The sequence below is a fragment of the Macrobrachium nipponense genome, chromosome 1 (assembly GCF_015104395.2).
Source record: "Macrobrachium nipponense isolate FS-2020 chromosome 1, ASM1510439v2, whole genome shotgun sequence".
NCBI classification, from domain to species: domain Eukaryota; kingdom Metazoa; phylum Arthropoda; class Malacostraca; order Decapoda; family Palaemonidae; genus Macrobrachium; species Macrobrachium nipponense.
The window spans coordinates 97,413,136-97,431,342 of NC_087200.1; positions in this window are offsets into that span (position 1 = coordinate 97,413,136).

Sequence of the window (18,207 nt, forward strand, 5' to 3'; positions counted from 1 at the left end):
ACAGAACATGGTTTTAATACGAGCGTCTTTAGAAAAACGACGTTCACAGGTCATAAGGTACTAACTTTTATAGCAGTTGTTCCATAACATTTAAATTAAATAGTATTTCCACGCTATTGCATCGTGCTTATACGTTGTCTTCCAGCTGGAAAACGAAAGAATTTTCTAACATACGAGAACATTGTAATAAATGTAAAACATCATTTTCATATGAGGATTTTCGTATTGTCACCCAAGCGCCCAACGACTATTCTCTCTCTGTTTTGGAGTCATTAACAATCAAAAGCTGCTTGTGCCCCATTAAATGGTCAGACTTCTTCCACAGTTCCTATATACTTGCATAGTTGACGTTCTTCTTTCCAAACCAGACAACGTCACTCAGTTTTTTAACTCCATAGAGATAGGTACTAACTTTTAAGAATTCTTCACTTTTTAATTTTTTTATATATAAAAAAAAATTTTTTTAGTTCATTTAATTTTTTTTAGTTCATTTTTTTATTATTATATTTATTTTACTGTATCTTCCATTTTTATTAATATTATATTAATACAGAGTCTTTTTTAATTTGTATGTTTTGTATGTTTTACAGCCCTGATGATGAGACCCAAAGTATCGAAAATTGGAAAATACATGTATGATGTTACGCTGGCTTTTCTCCATCCTATTCATTTTATATATATATATATATATATATATATATATATTATTATATATATATCTATATATATATCTATTATATATATATATATAGTATATATATATATATATATATATATATATATATTATATAATATATATAAGATATATATATATAATATATATATATATATATATATCTATATCATATATATATATAACTATATATATATATCTCTTATATATCTATATATATACCATATGAAAATATATTATAATATATATATCGATATATATATATATATATATATATACTATATATATATAATATACTATAGATCGATATATCTATATATAGATATATATATATATATATATATATATATATATATATATATATATAGATAGATATATATATATATATAAGATATATATCTATATATATATATATAATATATATATCTATATATATATACTATATATCTATCTATATATATATATCTATATATATAATATATAGATATATATATATACTATCTATATATATATATATATATATATATATATCTATATATATATATATATATCTTTCTATATATATATATATATATAATATATATATATATATATATATATAGATAGATATATATATATAGATATATAATATATATATATATATATATATATATATATATATATATATACACATTTATGTGTGTATGAGTTCGTGCGTGCGAATTTGTTCAAAGAAGTTTAATTAACATCTTTTAAAACAAAATTGTGCTCCATTAAAATGAAAATGCTTTGCTCGCTATGAGGTGTTTTCCTTTCCTTTTTCCTTATCAGACAATTTTCTCGTTATTGCTATAGTCGATTATATCTAAAAGAAGAAACTTTCTAGAAATATTGCTATCATGCCACATGGAGTGTCGCGAATTCACGAGTTAGTGATGTTCGTGGCTCGGATGTTGTGAGCCGATAGCAAGATCCCAGGACAAAACTACTGCAACAATGCCTATCATCGAAACTTAAAACGAAACACTAGTTCTGGAAGGAATCACCTAGCACGTGTTCATTAATGAAATTTCCCAAGTGCTTGGAAACCTAAATATCATGAATCTAAATACATTTATCACAAAACACATCCAATATGATTACCAGTTGAATACTTAACACGGTTTCACTATCAATAACTTGAACTTCATTATAAGCCGGATGGAATCAAATTTCACACGTTACACATGTCCCTACACTATTACCCAGCTATATCAGAGGAGAAGAATTTTCGCCTACCTGAAGTTATTGGTGCTCTGGGAAAGAATGACTCCTCGCTCGAGAGTCAGCCTTAACGACATCTTGCGGAGATTAGTCATTCTCCCCTGCTGGGAGTCGTGCCTTGAGTGCAAGGCTGAGAGATGCTCAAGTTGCCAACGCTCACGGAACATTTTAAGGGCATCAGTCAACCTGAGATACTGATCCCTTAACTTCCTCGCTGTTAACGTCTTATTCAAGTCCTCTGGAAGGAGCCATGGCACCATTAAATTTACCATGTAGTCTCGGAGAAGATCTATTGTTGACAACAGCTTCTGCTTCCTTCACTAGGGTTCCTCACTTGTTCCTCGGGGAAGGACTTTTTTTGGAGGGTGTGCTTCGCTACGCTGATCAGATGCTCGAAAAAGCCTCCCTTCCACGGTGCGCGGGGCATCTGAAAACGCCACTGGATGCCCTTCTTCCTCAGGAACTGCAGGACTTCATCCTCTTCGTATAATTCCTAACGAAAACTTCTGGCAGCTTTGAAGGTTTGATGGTTGTCTGAAATAACCATCGTTAGTGTCCCGTGTGATGTGCAGAAACGTCGGAACGTCAAGACGAACGTCACAGCTCCAAGGTTGCGGCAGAATTCCAAGTACACCACTTGGATGCGCATACAGGTAATGAGCAGCACGTAGCCTACTCCATCAGTGGTGTGAACTGGACCTGTGTGGTCCACTCCGATGTGGTCGAAGGGCTTGGACATCACTATCCTTTCTCTGGGTAGAGGAGGTGGTGGTGGTCAGCTCAGTAGGGGCCTGAAGGCAAGTACACATGCCCTACATGAATGTACAACTTTCTTCACTCTGGCCCTCAGTCCTGGGCTCCAACATTCCTGTCGAAAGATACCCATTAGCTCATTTACTCCACAATGCAAGTTTGCATTATGCAAGTGGGCTAAATAACTTAGAACTAATCTGCCATTTGCTGGCAACAAGATTAATCTACCTCTACAGTGATTATTCCTTAATCTACTTTGAGTGTACACAACTCCATCTGTCAGGCACAAATTTAACTGTTTTACGAAATTGAGTACATCATTGAGGACCTTAACTCTTGATTCTGAATAGGCACAGGTGCTGGCTGAATAATGCCTCAGTTCTATCCTAGCAAGTTTCAATAAAGGGTTACACTTTAATTTGAGAAACTTAAGGACTATTTGCATTACATGTGTAAAATATTCAAACTCAACGTTAGTTCCCATTATGACCTATATCTCACTGGGCTCTATCATGGCAGTTTCTTCCCTCAACTCTCAGAGGGCCGCAGGAGCAGTTAATTCAACCTGCTCGGACACATGTGTTTTCTCACTCGGCAGCATCAGTTCTCCTACATAATGGAGAAAGGTGGGACCATGCTGCCACATCTGACTCTGTGACAGCTCCTTGAAGGTGGCTCCTCTCGATAGAATGTCTGCGGAGTTCAGGTGGGTGGGTACGTGTCTCAGGGTGAGGAGAAAATTCTGAAGAATAAAGGCAATCTCTCCCACACGATTATTAATAAACACATTTTCATGATCTTTCTTATCACTGACCCAAGCAAGGGTGACTTTGCTGTCCATCCTTACAAAAGCCCTGATTGAATTTATTAAAGATATCAAATGTTTCCATAACCCACAGCCTAATAAAAGTGCTAAGAGTTCTAATTTATGGATGGTCAATTTCATCATCTTTTTCGGTGTGACTCTCATTTTGCTGGTGAGGAGACTAGTTCTCCCATCCCCCTGATGTATGTAAGCTACGACCCCATAGGCCTTCCTGGAAGCATCAGAAAATATGTGTAGCTCATTATTTCCTGGACCTGTGACTCTCTCAAATTTTAACTCATGAACAAACTTAATTTGGTGACTGCGGTAGGAACAGCTTTCCCTTTATAAACAACGGACTCACCAATCCCAAAGGGTCGAAATTTGAGACCAACAATGAGAAGACCCAACGCTTCTTGGGAATCCACTCATCCTTCAAATCCCAAATCCCCTTACTAGCTTTCAGGCTGATGTCGTCCCTGCTTCTGTGCCACTCTAACCCCAGCACGTTCACCTGTTCGGGTTCGGTCCATCCCATTCTCTTGTTGAATTCTGGCACATTGCTAGCCCACCCTTATCAACAGCATCTTTGCTCAATCTAAAATTGATTTAGTTTCATTATAGCCCTTTTCCAACAAACATTCTTCCTCAAAGGTCCCTATATAAGTATCCACATAGAAATTTCTAATCAGGTCAGGCCTCCCTTCCTTCTGCAAGTGAGTCTGAAGGACTTGTTGGAGAAGAAAGGGACTGGCTAGACACCTTGCGCCAGAGGAATCACATGTATTTCACATCTTCAGGATCAAGCAGGATTCTGTGGAATGCCTTTGATATCAGCCATCAATGTATATGGGCTAGAACTAAATTTAATCAACTAATGCAGACAATCATTTGATGACAAGCTACCATTTTGTTTTTGAAGCATTATATACAATTTTTAGGGGAGTTGTCCTACTCTCTTTCCTTATACCAAAATGAAGCATGTATTAACCTTCGATCTTAGGATTTGTCATTTCCTTCATGAACCCTGTCTAAAGATAGGTTTGTAAGATTTTCTCGTACTCTTCATAGTATTGTGGTTCTCTTTTAAACTTGTAATTCAAGGTTTCTAATTGGGCTACTGCATTTCAGTAATTCTTGTGTGGACGCTCGTCCAAGTGAGAGGGAAGGCTCACTCAACATCCCTCATCTGTTTTGATTACACTGTCATTTACTCTCTTTATCACCTTGTTATCTTGGGAGATGTATTGCTCAGGGAGCAGTTCCTATCGTGTCTAACCTCCACCACTCATCTACGTCGCATTCCAGGTGGGTTAGCTTACACACTCTGAATGTGCAAGTCGTACAGTGTTTTACATTCTCCAATACCCACTGCGGTACCTTTCCACATGGTGACATTCCTCCATGTGTTATAAACAATTTACCCCGCCAATCTTATCTGCTCCTATTACAAAGTAATTAAAACAGTCCACACCCACGAGCACATCCACTCTTTTTACTAGATCTTGCCTCAAGTCATTATTAACAGTATCACACCCTTTACTCTGTAAATGTTCTTTAACTTTAATGTTACAACCCTTGGGGTTGTTATGAAAGTTCTTATTATAATAGTTGTTGTCAGTAATAAATGTAACTCAGTGCTAAAGGTCAGCGGAAACAAACACTCAAGAAAACTTAACAGTATTTAACACTTAACAAATACAAAATTTAGATCAACCTTGTCGGATAGGACAAATACCATAATTTGATAACAAGGAAGGACAAATACCAGTCCTTAGAATCACACACGATTCCCTAAAACTAAGAAGCTAATTCCTAACAAAGAAAGGAAAAACAATAGTTATTGATAAACGACTTGTTTGGATCCAAAAATTTTGCTGGCCACACCAAAAACTACCCTAATATTATTTCCAAGAGAGAAGGAAGGCAGAGTAAACAAAACAAGAAAACTATCATAAGTCCTACCTATAAACACAAAGCTAATCACACAAAACCTTGTCTATAATAGACTCAATGGGTGACGTTATATTGTCACGACACAAATATGACAAAAAATATATATGTATATGATTAAATAATACAAATAATATATAGTTCTTCTTACATCAGTGGATGCATCAGAGGAGAAACAAAACCAGGGCCGTGATCCACTCGCCAAAAACAGTTATCAGGGCAGGTTCTGAATGCCAGAGTAATACCATAAAGGGAAGGGGATCTCAAACGAAAATCAGAGACACTCAGTCTTACCTAGCGTCTGCCTCCCTACAGGCCATCTCACGTGCTAGCAAGCTCCCAAAACCACAGCAGCTGATTGGAGACGAAAGTGCCGGGAGAAAGCGACAGCATCAATTCCCTGGGAATTCCTCCTCGTCAGGGAAAGGCAGGACTGGCTCAAGTCGCAGGTGACAGGAGCACCTGCGAGTCTCGACTCGAAGTACACAAGCCGCAGGTCGAGGCAGGAGACACTCGAGTGACAGGTGACTAGAGAACCTGCAAACAACAGACCAAGGCGAGGATCCAAAGCGTAATCCAAAGAATCATTGTCCAAATAAACTGCCAAATAATCGTCATCCAAAGTCCATATCAGTATGCTGCTCAAGGCATAATATCAGGGGGGGAACGCTCTGGCCCGAACTGAACTCTGTCCGAGCACCAACATCCAGACATCACCAAGACGCGTTCATAAACACTCGTATAAAAAAAAAGAAAAACAATAGTTCGGAAATATAAACAAATGGGGAGGAGGCTCCTAACCACACTGAGAAACGTTAAATTAAGCACTTTACGCTAAACACTTAAAATGACCAGACAACGGAAACTTAAATTTCAAAAATAATATAAACAAATGCTCATACAAAACAAAGGCTATTCTGCCACAAAATGATTATTAAAAAGTAGTAATAAAGCCTAGAAAAACAAGGCTGATCTAAATTCATAAAAGACAAAAAAAAATTAGTCTTTTCTAATATTTAACATAGCCTATGTTATGGATAGGAACGTTCACATTTTCATGTACCACCAACTTAGCTCAGATTATTGTTTTCCATTTCTATTCTACATGAGACTACGTCAAATTCTCCTTCGATGATTGAGGAACCAAATGGAGCAAGATTTAAGGAAACTCTTCCTATTACTGGGAGATTTGATTTCTTGGTGAGAGGCACCGAAATAAAGCTTTGCTGACTCCCCGTATCAAGAAAAATCTGATGTTGTTTGGTGGCATACACGCAAGTTAGCAGTTGCTGTGGGTAACAAAGAACAAGGCAAGTTAAGGGAAGAATTTCTTTGCATTACCTTGGCATTCACACAGGGTTTTGCATCCTTATCCTTAGCTTTAGAACCTGCTGCTGTTTTGTGATTAACTTTAGTGCTCACATTTTTCACAGGACGTGAAGTGACATGACTACTGTTAGATTTATTACTTGAACTGCTGGGAGCAGGGGTTAAGTGCAAAGGTTTTGATGGGTGGCAGTTATCACTAATCAAGCTGTGGTGCCTAGCACCACACAATTTACACTTCACTTTACTGTGGCATTGTCCGCTATGGTGTCTACGTTTAAACAATTGAAACATCTGCATGCGGACCAAATGTCACCGTTTAGCTGCTATATCTAGTGATTTATTGCACTTGAATGGTGAATGCCTATCTTTACAAAAGGGACAACATTTTGCTCATGAACTGGAATTAATTCTTACTTTATTCTCAGGTACCTGTGGCTCACCCTTCTGCAACACGTTGTCTTCCAACATACGAATTATGAAAGCAATGGCTTCGAAAAACTCATCTAGATTGTAATCACATTTGCACAAGTGCTCAACAACTTTTCTGTATGCCTTTCCTTCGCACAATTTCTGATTGACCAAACTTGTCGTGAAAAAATATGTGCGCTAATTTCTCATGACGTAATCCCACCGCTCCACTTACGTTTTCCTGCCGTTGTTGGTAAGGCAAGGTTCCATTTATTCACTTTGGAGCCAAGAACAGGATGGTTCTTGTGTGTGTTTTTATTTCCAAGTCACTCTGGCTCTCCATGAAACACTCTCCTACATGTTGTAAATTAATTTCCACAAGGAAAAAATGATATGCTCTTTTTGCAAGTCAAAATTCTACTTAACTGACTAGTCTGTGTGGGTATAAAAAGAACCCACAGGCAGTGATCGTCATCTCTCTGTAGCTTCTAGTCCTCCAATTAAAATCAAAGACTTGAGTGACTTCGGTGAACATAACCATGTAGTACAGTAAGTTAATGTCGTATATCTTGGCCATCATAGGCTTTATTGAGTTATAAAGTGTTCTTGATTAAACCGCACTGCATCAGAATTATATACCTGGGATTATTGCAGTGAAATTTTGTGTCCTTTTTGAGATTTTCTCCAATTCTTGTCATCGCATGGCCACATTCTGCATTCAGTGAAGTAACACGGAATTTAACATCATTTATGTTCAGTTATCTTCTAACTGTGTAAATCTAATGTAAAGGGTATTATTTTTGTGATAAAATCAGCAAAATTCAGTACATTTTCCTTGAGCTGTCCTTGTGTAAGGGATGGAGCTTTTCCCTTCATGTAGGACTATCTCCCCCATAACATTGAGGCTGAACTTGTGCTCTGTCATCGAATTATTCACGACATTTCTGGTCCTTCGAACCGAATAGTCCTAAAGAACCAGTCCACAAGCAACAGCAGCTCAATTATGGTTTAGCATACTGTTTTAAGTCACTCGCAACTGCCCTCGAACTTCCCGCGAAACGATAGGAGTAGAAACATAAAATTATTGGAGGCTAGGTGTCTTCAGCAGGGCCTAGTTAGATTTGTTGCCCATATGGGCTATTCTGAATCAAGAGCCTGTCCCAGTGCAAGGATAGCATAAATGTTGATTTCACCCTTATGCGCAAGGCATATTTCGTTGAATTGTGAAATTAATCCGCCACGAGCAGGCGGGAAAAAGCGATCAGGAGGAAATTGTTAACATAATGTTAATCAACAGTGGCGTCATTTCCATTATAGCTATTTGAATTGCTTGTTAACAACCTCAAAATGGCGGCCACCACGGTAACTCAGATTGAGTCCCTCATAGTTCTTCTGACCACCAAGATCAATCGAGCCCAAAGGAATCTTTTGGATTCGCCAAGCGAAAAACTATATCAACATTTGTTAGAACGAGTTCAAGCTGCCGAACAGCAATTAAGATCTTTGTATCTAACACACCCTGGTATACTGGAGCCCTCAATCGAAAGTAAAGCAAATGAAACCTTGTTATTAAGCGGTATCAGCACCTTGACTAGAGTATCACAAACAAAAATCCATCAGCCACAATTACAAAAATTGCTACTGCCCACATTCAAAGGCGAAAAGAGCGAATTTGTCACCTTTAAAGAACTTTTCAATGCGCACGCTCATCACATAGTGATTTGTGATATGGCTAAATATACTTATATATTGGGATCATTAGAAGGAGGCTGTTCAAAGTGGTAATATTTATTGGAGAAATATTACCGGAACCAGCAGCAAACAATAGTCATTTTGCATTGGCGACTGGCTGAAATTTTTATGCCTAAGTGCAATTATGTTGAACTCAAAAGCTTCCGCATTGAGCTCACCATTCTAATTGAGCAAATGAAACGACTCAGCAGATCCCCTTTGGATCACGGTATGGTACTGAGCATCATTAACCAAAAATTATCCCAGAAAGGTTGTCGAGTATCTCCACAAGTGCGACTTTTCCTTAGATCAGTTATTACCAATCTTTATGCCTTCAAAGAACCCCTGAAACAATTTTTCATATCCTAGGGAACCTTTATCTACAGGCACTCTCTCTCCTCTCTCTCTCTCTCTCTCTCTCTCTCTCGCCAGGTCTCAAATCCCCTCCTCGTCAGTCCCTCCGTCTCTCTCTCGTCTCTCTCTCTATATATATATATATATATATATATATATATATATATATATATATATATATATATATATATATATATATAAAGTTACTTTATATAAATCATATAATATCTATCACTGCTATTCAAGCTGTGTAAATTCAGTTCAGCATCATTTGCAATACATATCTATTTCAAGACTTCTTGCGGAACCCTTGATGATGGCATAAGGAACCCCAGGGTTCCGTGGAACCCTGGTTGGGATATCACTGCCCTAGATGAACTGTTTGAGGCATTAGATTTCCTCATCCGAAGCATGGAAGACGATTCCTTGCAATGAGGAAAAAACTTGTCGCTGACAGCACGAAAAAAAGGGTTGGAAGCCAACATAACACGTGGAACAACGTGCCCGTTCTGTAATGGCAACCATACCACCTTTAATTGTATGAAACATCCAACTGTAGCGGCCAAGAAACGTAAATTGATCCTGTTCAAAAAGTGCTTTAATTGTTTTGCTTCCGATCACAGCAGTAGACAGTGTAACAACAAGAAAAATTGTAAGATGTGTGATGGACGCCATCACAGCTTAATTTGCAAATAGATAACTCCCAACCAGGTCTGTTGCGCCTACTACCAACCATTTGAGTTATCAGTCCCTTAAACCTTCGCATGTTGTTTCACAAACAGTAAAAAGCCAGGGGTCTAACAGTGAAGTCAATCAGAAAACTCATCCAAAGTCAAAAGATGGAAAACCATGTGTGACCGAACTCCCAGCTACTTTGTTACCTACTGCTAGAGCTACTGTATACTCTTGTGATCATCCCTTTCGAACATGGGTGTTCTTAGATACAGGAAGTCAATGTAGCTTCATTTCGAGTTGGCTAGCTAAGAAATTAAACGTGTCATTAAATAATGCACCCTTTGGTTCTCATATTGTTCGAGGAAATTTCGATGTTGTATCATGTCGTCTTCATATAGACCCAAGAGTAATTCATACCAAACTTGTCGTTCACGACAACATTAACACTCCTATTCACAATGTTGGTCTTTCTAACGTAAAGACCTGTCTGCCAATGAACAGATTCATGGCAACCTTCTTAAAAACGTTAGTATTCTTGTTGGGGCTGATTATTTTTGTTTGTTTGTTCTGGGGATGGACAAAATCGATGGAGTGAGCCTGTTTGTTACTCATAGCGTAACACCGTATGGACGAGTCCCTCAGTGGGCCCTGGAAGGGGTAGATATCTCGGTTTTTGTGCATTTTACGAGTATGCAGCAATTCCGAAGAGATCGATGTCGATATACGGTGGAAGTTGGACACCATAGGAATTGCACCGCACGAGCATTATACTATTAAAGAACATGCTGCCATGCAAAAGTCCAGAACTGTATCATCAGTGTTGAACGAGAATACCAAGTTAGCCTACCGTTTCACGGGTCTGAACGCCCCGATAATAATTTTTGCAATGCTTTTGTGCAATTGAACATGCTAGAAACCCAGTTTCTTAAAGATCCTAGCTACTGTAATGATTACGAGGACATCCTTCAGACTTATCTGTCAGCAGGATTCGTTCAGAAGGTCACTGATCATAAACTTGAAGGATATTACTTGCCTCACTTTGGTGTGAAAAAACAAAGTCTGACGACACCTTTGTGTATTGTGTTTAATGCTTCCTCAAAAGTCAAGGGGGAACTTTTGCTAAATAATTGCTTATATCTTGGTCCTAATTTGGCAGAACTATTGTATGATCTCCTTAAGTTTTGCCAAGATCCATATGCCTTAATCTCAGATATTTCTAAAGCATTCCATAGTGTTTTGCTGCATCCCGATGATGCAAAATATGCTCGTTTCTTGTAGTGAAGAAACCTAAATGAATGGCCATGTATGCCTTTAGCATAGTAGTTTTTGGAATACCTAGTAGTCCGTATCTCCTACAACAATTGCTCCAAACCCATCTCCGAGAGAGGGGAAGGGAAGATCTAACCAAATCCTTTTATGTGGACAATAATATACAGACATATGTCAATAAAGAACTAATGGAAAGTGAATATTGCCAAGTTAAATCCTTGCTCGACGAGACTCATGTGCAATTGACAGGGTGGGCAAGAAATAATAGGGAATTTGACCAGCAGACATTTGCAGGGAACCGGTAGAGCTAACTATGTTCGGAATGAAGTGGGATAGAAGGGAGGATAATTTGAGTCTGAAGCCTAGGGATGAAAAGTTTAGCTAATTTTGACCCCTTAGGGATAGTTAGTCTCATTTTTGTCAGGAGAAAAATTCTCCTCCAGGAATTGTGGGAAGCCAGGTGTGGGCTGGGACGACATAAGCATCAGTTGGAAGCTAGTAAAGTACTCTCAGAATTTAAAAGTAAAGTAATCTCAGAATTTGAAAGTGTCCACACTTATAGGTTTAAGCAAGGGATCATCTTGGAAAATAGCAAATTGAATTTGTTTACCTATGCATCCAGTAAGGCCTATGGTACTGTAGCCTACATCAGGCTTACACCCTGTAAGCAAGCAAAATGGACAATTCCCAAGTTAGAGCTGTTACGATTTAGGTTAGTATTTGCTTAAATTGTTTAATTTTTTCAACTTTTGTTATTTGGACAGATAGTAAAGTAGCTATGGCCTGAGTGGGCAGCCCGACTGGAAATAAGAATACTTTCATATCTAACCGAGTGGGGGAGATTGTTTTGATCCAACAGGAGTGTGGCATTGAACTGAGATACGTCCCCACCCAACAAAATCCAGCTGACATCCTGACCCGAGGTTCTACGTTGCATGACCTGAAAGTGAGCAGCTTATGGCATGAAGGACCAGCCTTCCTGCGCCAAAAGGGGACAACTGAGCCGTATGTCGAAGGAAAATCTCCCATCCGACAACGAAAGGTGACCATAGCCACCCTGAGAGAGCTCAGGGAAGAAGGAACTCTAACATCTCCAGCTGAACTTTGGGAGTTGCAGGGGAGTAATGTCGATTTCACATGACTTATGAAAGTTACGTCACTTGTTTTGAAGTTGGGAACTGCCAAGCACCGTTTTCTTAGTTAGTTTGTTTAGAACAGAGACACCACCTTCCCACGGTGTGTAGTAGACCAGAGAGTGGTATGCAAGTGCCCACTCATACCAGTAATTTTATAAGACAACTCAGCCTAGTCATGTGCAACGGCATAATTTTTACCCAGAATAGGTTAATGTAAGTAATATGAAAAGTGAATTAATTTTGTTTCCTTCCATGGGTAAATTAGTCTCCCTGTATCTAACCCACCTCCATGTCACTCATATGCATTGTGGAGTTAATATTCTGATGACTCTCTTCCAACAGGATTGTTGGAGCCCAGGGTTGAGGGCTACCGCCAAGAGAGTAGTAGGGAGGTGTAGAGCATGTCTCAGCATTCTTCATACGTCCCTTTGATAAGGTCGGTGTTGACCACACGGGCTCCATCCAAATAGAAGGGGGAGTGGGGCACATTCTAATCATCACCTGTTTAGCCAGCTGTGCAGTATATTTAGACTACTGCGGTAGTTTGGATGCCGATACCTTCATTTTACTACTCCGAAGATTTGCCGCTACCCATGGTGCCCCCACCACTGTGTACAGCGATAACGCAATGACCTTTCGGACAGCAAGTACCTTTCTGCAGATGTATGATGAGGATGTCACTAAACAATTCTTGCGTAGGACAGGAATAAGGTGGATCTTCCAGACTCACAGATCTCCCTAGAAAGGGGGATTCTTCGAGAGGTTGACTGGGGTAGTCAAAAGGACGTTGGCTACCACACTACACCGTAGCCTCTTCAGCGATGAACAGTGAAAAACCCTCATAACGTTACCGCCCGTGGTTCCTAACGAAGATATGCATCTAATGTTAACGACTCGTCAGCTATGTCATCAGTTCTTCAGGGTGACAGAGTCCCTCGCTAATGCTACTGGAGGGAAGGTTACCTGAAGTCACTACAGGAGTGCCACATCCTACGAAAGCCCCCCCCCCCACCCCCCAGGCAACACTGCGTGAAGGCGACATTGTGTTGGTGAAAACAGAACAATGCAAACGCAGTCAATGGCCCCTCAGTAAGATCATTGAGCTCTACCCTGATGACAAAGGCGTTTTCAGGTCGCTGAAAGCCCTATTTAAAGGTGAGGAGTATCTGCGAGTAGTACAACACATTGTCCCACTTGAGATTAATGCCCACGACGATGAGAGAGAAGAAGAGACGCAGAATGACAACAGTGATGAAACAGCAAGTAATGGTATGAGAGAGGTAGACATTAGTGATGAAATGAGTCAACAGACTGAAAGACTTGATGTGAGTGATTGTGAAGTAGATAGTGATAGGGAAGAGATGAGTGAGACAGTAAGTGAAGCTGGAATCTGTCCAAAAAAGAAAGCTGCTATTGAACAGAGAAAGAGAGTGTCAAAGTGGATAAAAGACGATTTGGTATAGTGTAATGTATGTTGTTATCAGTTGAGAGGTGAACAGTTACTATGAAAGAGTGCACACTGGAAGGAAATTTGAAGGAGTTAGGACTGTGTTAGTGTTTTCTGTATTAACGTTTTCTGTTGTTGCATCTTACGAAGACTGAATGGAGCAGTCCGCAGATAGTTTCAACTGTGTGAACTGTTTATTTTCATTGTAGACTTTGTTCATTATGTAACTCATTTACTGCATGGGACGAGCTCCCTCATTAAAACTCTCTACGGAGTGTTGGGCAACTGATTCCTATTGCTAAGCAACAATTCCTCTGAATGACTAGTGAAACACTTGACATTATAGATCGTAATGATCCCTATATGAAAGTAATCATTTTGTTGCTATTCTTACCTTAACTGGTTGGTTTGGCAACATTTATTCCATCCTTTTATGATTGCTACCTAAATCATTTACGTAATGAATCCTTTGTGTTATCCTGATTCCTACCATTGATGATGATACCGTAATAGTATGCTCTGTGACAAGCACTGAAGTTGATTACAAGTTCCTTGAGTGGAATTTTGAGTACATTTCTGTATTGCTCTGTAGCATTAACATTCACAGAGTTATGCTTCGAGTGTTATTGCTATTGCTTGATTGATTTTGATATTGATGCTTTGAAATGCATTATGGTTGATGAGCTAATTTTGTGTGCTTGAATTGCCTTTTTCATTTTTACCATTGCTGTTGCCATGATGTTGATTGAGTTACGTTGTGTACATTGCCTTGATATTGATTGCTTTTGATGTTGATGTTTTGTACCTTTGCCATGTGTCAAGTGATCACTCAGTACTGTAACTACATGCCATCAAGAACTAGATTTGTGCCGTAGCGCTGCGCCCGCCTCTAGTCCTCAAAAATTCCACAAGACCATGTTCGCTTGCCCCACCAGTTGCCTTGTCACTTGCCTTTGCCTCGTCCCCCCCCCCCCCCTTTTTTTCTGTTGAAAGATGGGGGATGTCGTGAAAAAATATGTGCACTATTTTCTCATGACATAATCCCGTCGCTTCACATATGTTTACCCGCCCTTGTTGGTAGGCAAGGTTCCACATATTCACTTTGGAGGCAAGAACGGGATGGTTCTCGTGTGTTTTTATATCCGTCACTCTCGCTCTCTGCAGAATGCTCTCCTGTCCATTGTTGTAAATTAATTCCTATATATGAGAAAAGGATATGCCCTTTTTATAAATAAAAATTCTACATAACTGACTAGTCTGCGCTGGTATAAAAAGACCCAGCAGGTAGTAATCGCCCAAAAACACTGTTTTTGTATCTTTACAGATAATCTAGCTATGGGTTGCTCCAGGAGTAAGAACCCATGCCAGCACAAGGCTGGGTTAATCTTCAACAACAACAAGTAATCGCCCTCTCTCTATAGCTCCTAGTCATCCAATAACATCAAATGGGTAGAGGGGGTTCCAGGGTTTAACTTATCCATTTCCATGCAGAAAGGAGTTGCGAGAGACTTGAGTGACTTCAGTGACCATAACCATGTACAGTAGGCTAAAACCCACCACTAACGTTTAGCTATTCCTGCACAGTTATAACTGCTCAGTCAGACTGTGCAGGCAAATCTTCGCCACCAAGGCCGGCCACACACGTGCAGTTTTAACTGACAGTTATACCTGTTCACTGTACGTCAGTTTAAACTGAGATGCACACACCTGTACAGTTCAATCCTTCAGTTTATACAACGGATTCCGAGCAGTACGATCTTGCCGCTCTCGGTGTACTCTTTGTAATGCTACAAAAATAAGGAAAAAAACAAAAAAGCGTAAACAGTGGTTTCATTAAGGCAGCATCTTTCTTTGTGCGGTCATGATATTCTTGACTTTTAACTTGCCACAGGCAAGGTTCAGATCGATACAGTGCAATGAAATCAACAATCACTCGGTTTGGTTTACGTGACATCTTCACCTCAACCAACTGCACTCCACGCTAAACACAGATTTTAAATTGAGAACTATACACACGCTCAGTTCAGTTAATCCTTGCAGTTAAAAATATTGAAATTTTATTTGTCTCAGTTGAACTGTTCAGTTGTGTTGAACTGATGAAATGAGATACCCACACATGTGTAGTTTCAACTGACAGTTATAACTGAACAGTTGTAACTGTCAGTTAAAACTGCACGTGTGTGGCTGGCCTAACGATACAGTCCTTTCCCTCAGTCCTCCGTAGCAGCTACGGCGTCAACACACGATGAGCTGTAACTGGCTTGCTGACATCATTAAAAAAGGAAAAAGAAAATCATAAGTGTCAAATAAGACGTCCAGTGAAAGAGTGGTTGATAAAAACGAATTACAGACCACCATGTGAATTTGTTAAGAGTTTGAATTTGGCCCCTAGGACTTAAATAATGTTTATTGAATATTTTATGAAAGAACAAAGTTCCATGGAAAGATAATTAAGTTTGTAATCGTTTGATTTAATTTCAAAGTTGATACATGTAGGCCTAATATTTTTTTTATTTCATTAAAAGGGTTAATACTGGTTTGTTTTCATTATAGGATTGACTTTATGACGTGTTACAACGAATGAAAATCCATAGTTTACTACTGCCTTCCTCTGTTTCATAGTGCGTTGATTAGTCTAATTTCATTTCAAAACGAGCTCACATGGAATGTAAGCAATGAATAAACATAAGTAGTCCCACATTGTTTGGTTTTGTTTATATCAGAAGTAGAATATTATTGCTCTCATTTTGAAAATGAATTACCCACATGGTGCAAAGTCATGAATGGACGCATATAGGCTTATTCTTGTTTTATATTATTTTGTCATGATAAATATTTTTCCTCATTGAAAATCTCTTGCATAAATGGTTTACAACCACGAATAATCATACACGGGCTTAATCTGTTACGATAGCCTTTGGATTTTACTTGCCAATGCAAAGTCTCATTCATATAGAAGGTTTCATTGAACTCTACAAGACATTCAGGAATGATGCTGCCACTTTCAGCCTTCATTATACACAATTGTTTTTCCTGTTGAAAAATTATAAATATAGATTTGATTTTACATCCGTATCAGTTATTAAAAACACAAGTAAATCCCATATATCATCAATTTAGGCAAAAACACTTTTCAATTCAATAAAACCCAACTCGATGTTCTTGACTGGTATATGTTATCTGTTTGCGGGCAGACAGCAAACTGAGCCAAAAAAGTTGCCTCCACCACATTAATGTTGCAGTGCGCATGCGCAGCCGTGGCCTGAGGTTCATCGATTTAGATGAGCTATTTACTCAGCCTGCCTGCGCAGGCTAGAAAAACAGTGCAGGTTGTCCGCACTAACGTTCAGTTATAACTGCACAGGCCGACTGTGCCGATATAACTGCCCAGGTATATCTGAACATTAGTGGCGGCCTTATGTAATCGTTGTATATCTTGGCCATCATTGGCTTTTGTGAGTTATAAAGTGTTTTCAATCAAACCACACTGTATCAGAATCATGTACCTGAGATTATTGCAGTGAAATTTTGTGTCCCTTTTGAGATTTTTTTGGATTCTTGTGGTCACATGGCCACATTGTGTCTTCAGTAAAGTAACGCGGAATTTAACATCATTTATGTTCAATCATCTTGTAAACTTGTAAATATGGTATCAGAGAATTATTTTTGTAATATAACCAACAAAATTCAGTGCATTTCCATTGAGCTATCCTTGTATAGGGGCTGGAGCATTTCCCTTCAGGCCTATCTCCATCATAACATCGAGGCTGAACTTGTCCTCTGTTGTCGAATATTCGCGACAAAATGTGTAAGGGAAATGGGAATTGGGTAACATGAATATCTCGATTAAGGAAGTTTGTTGTGAGTTTGCAACAGTTGGTACTGCTGTAATCTGCAACATGCATTTTTTTTCTCTCTTTTTTGTGTACAGGGTCCACATTGCAAACCCAAGTTTATATCCATTAGTCCTGAATAAAGCCTCACCTAGAAAAATGCGTTTCATTGTTCCGCCTCAATCCTTGAAAACTTGATATCTAATTGGTTAATTAGGCCCATATTATCACAGAACTGACTTAGAATCAGAAATAGAATGGTCTATTTTTCTAAGTGTTCTATTAAATTCTTGTTGCATTTTGGCGGCAGTTGGAGAAAAAGTAGACAAAATGTAGTAATGAACATATAAGGGGTAATTATGAACGAAGCAAAAAGCCTAGAACAAGAAGAAGAGATATGAATGATATATGAAAATTAAATGAAGGATGTTAGAAACGAGGATGTTCAGGTGCGGTGCGGGATAGGATTGACAAGAGGAGATTGTAAAAGAAATATAACTCCTGCTCACTTGGGGAACTACACAGCTGAGGCAGAAACCCAGTCAATGCCAGGCAAATTCTCTCCATCGTCAGTTGCCATGGTTCAGTAAAGTCAGAGT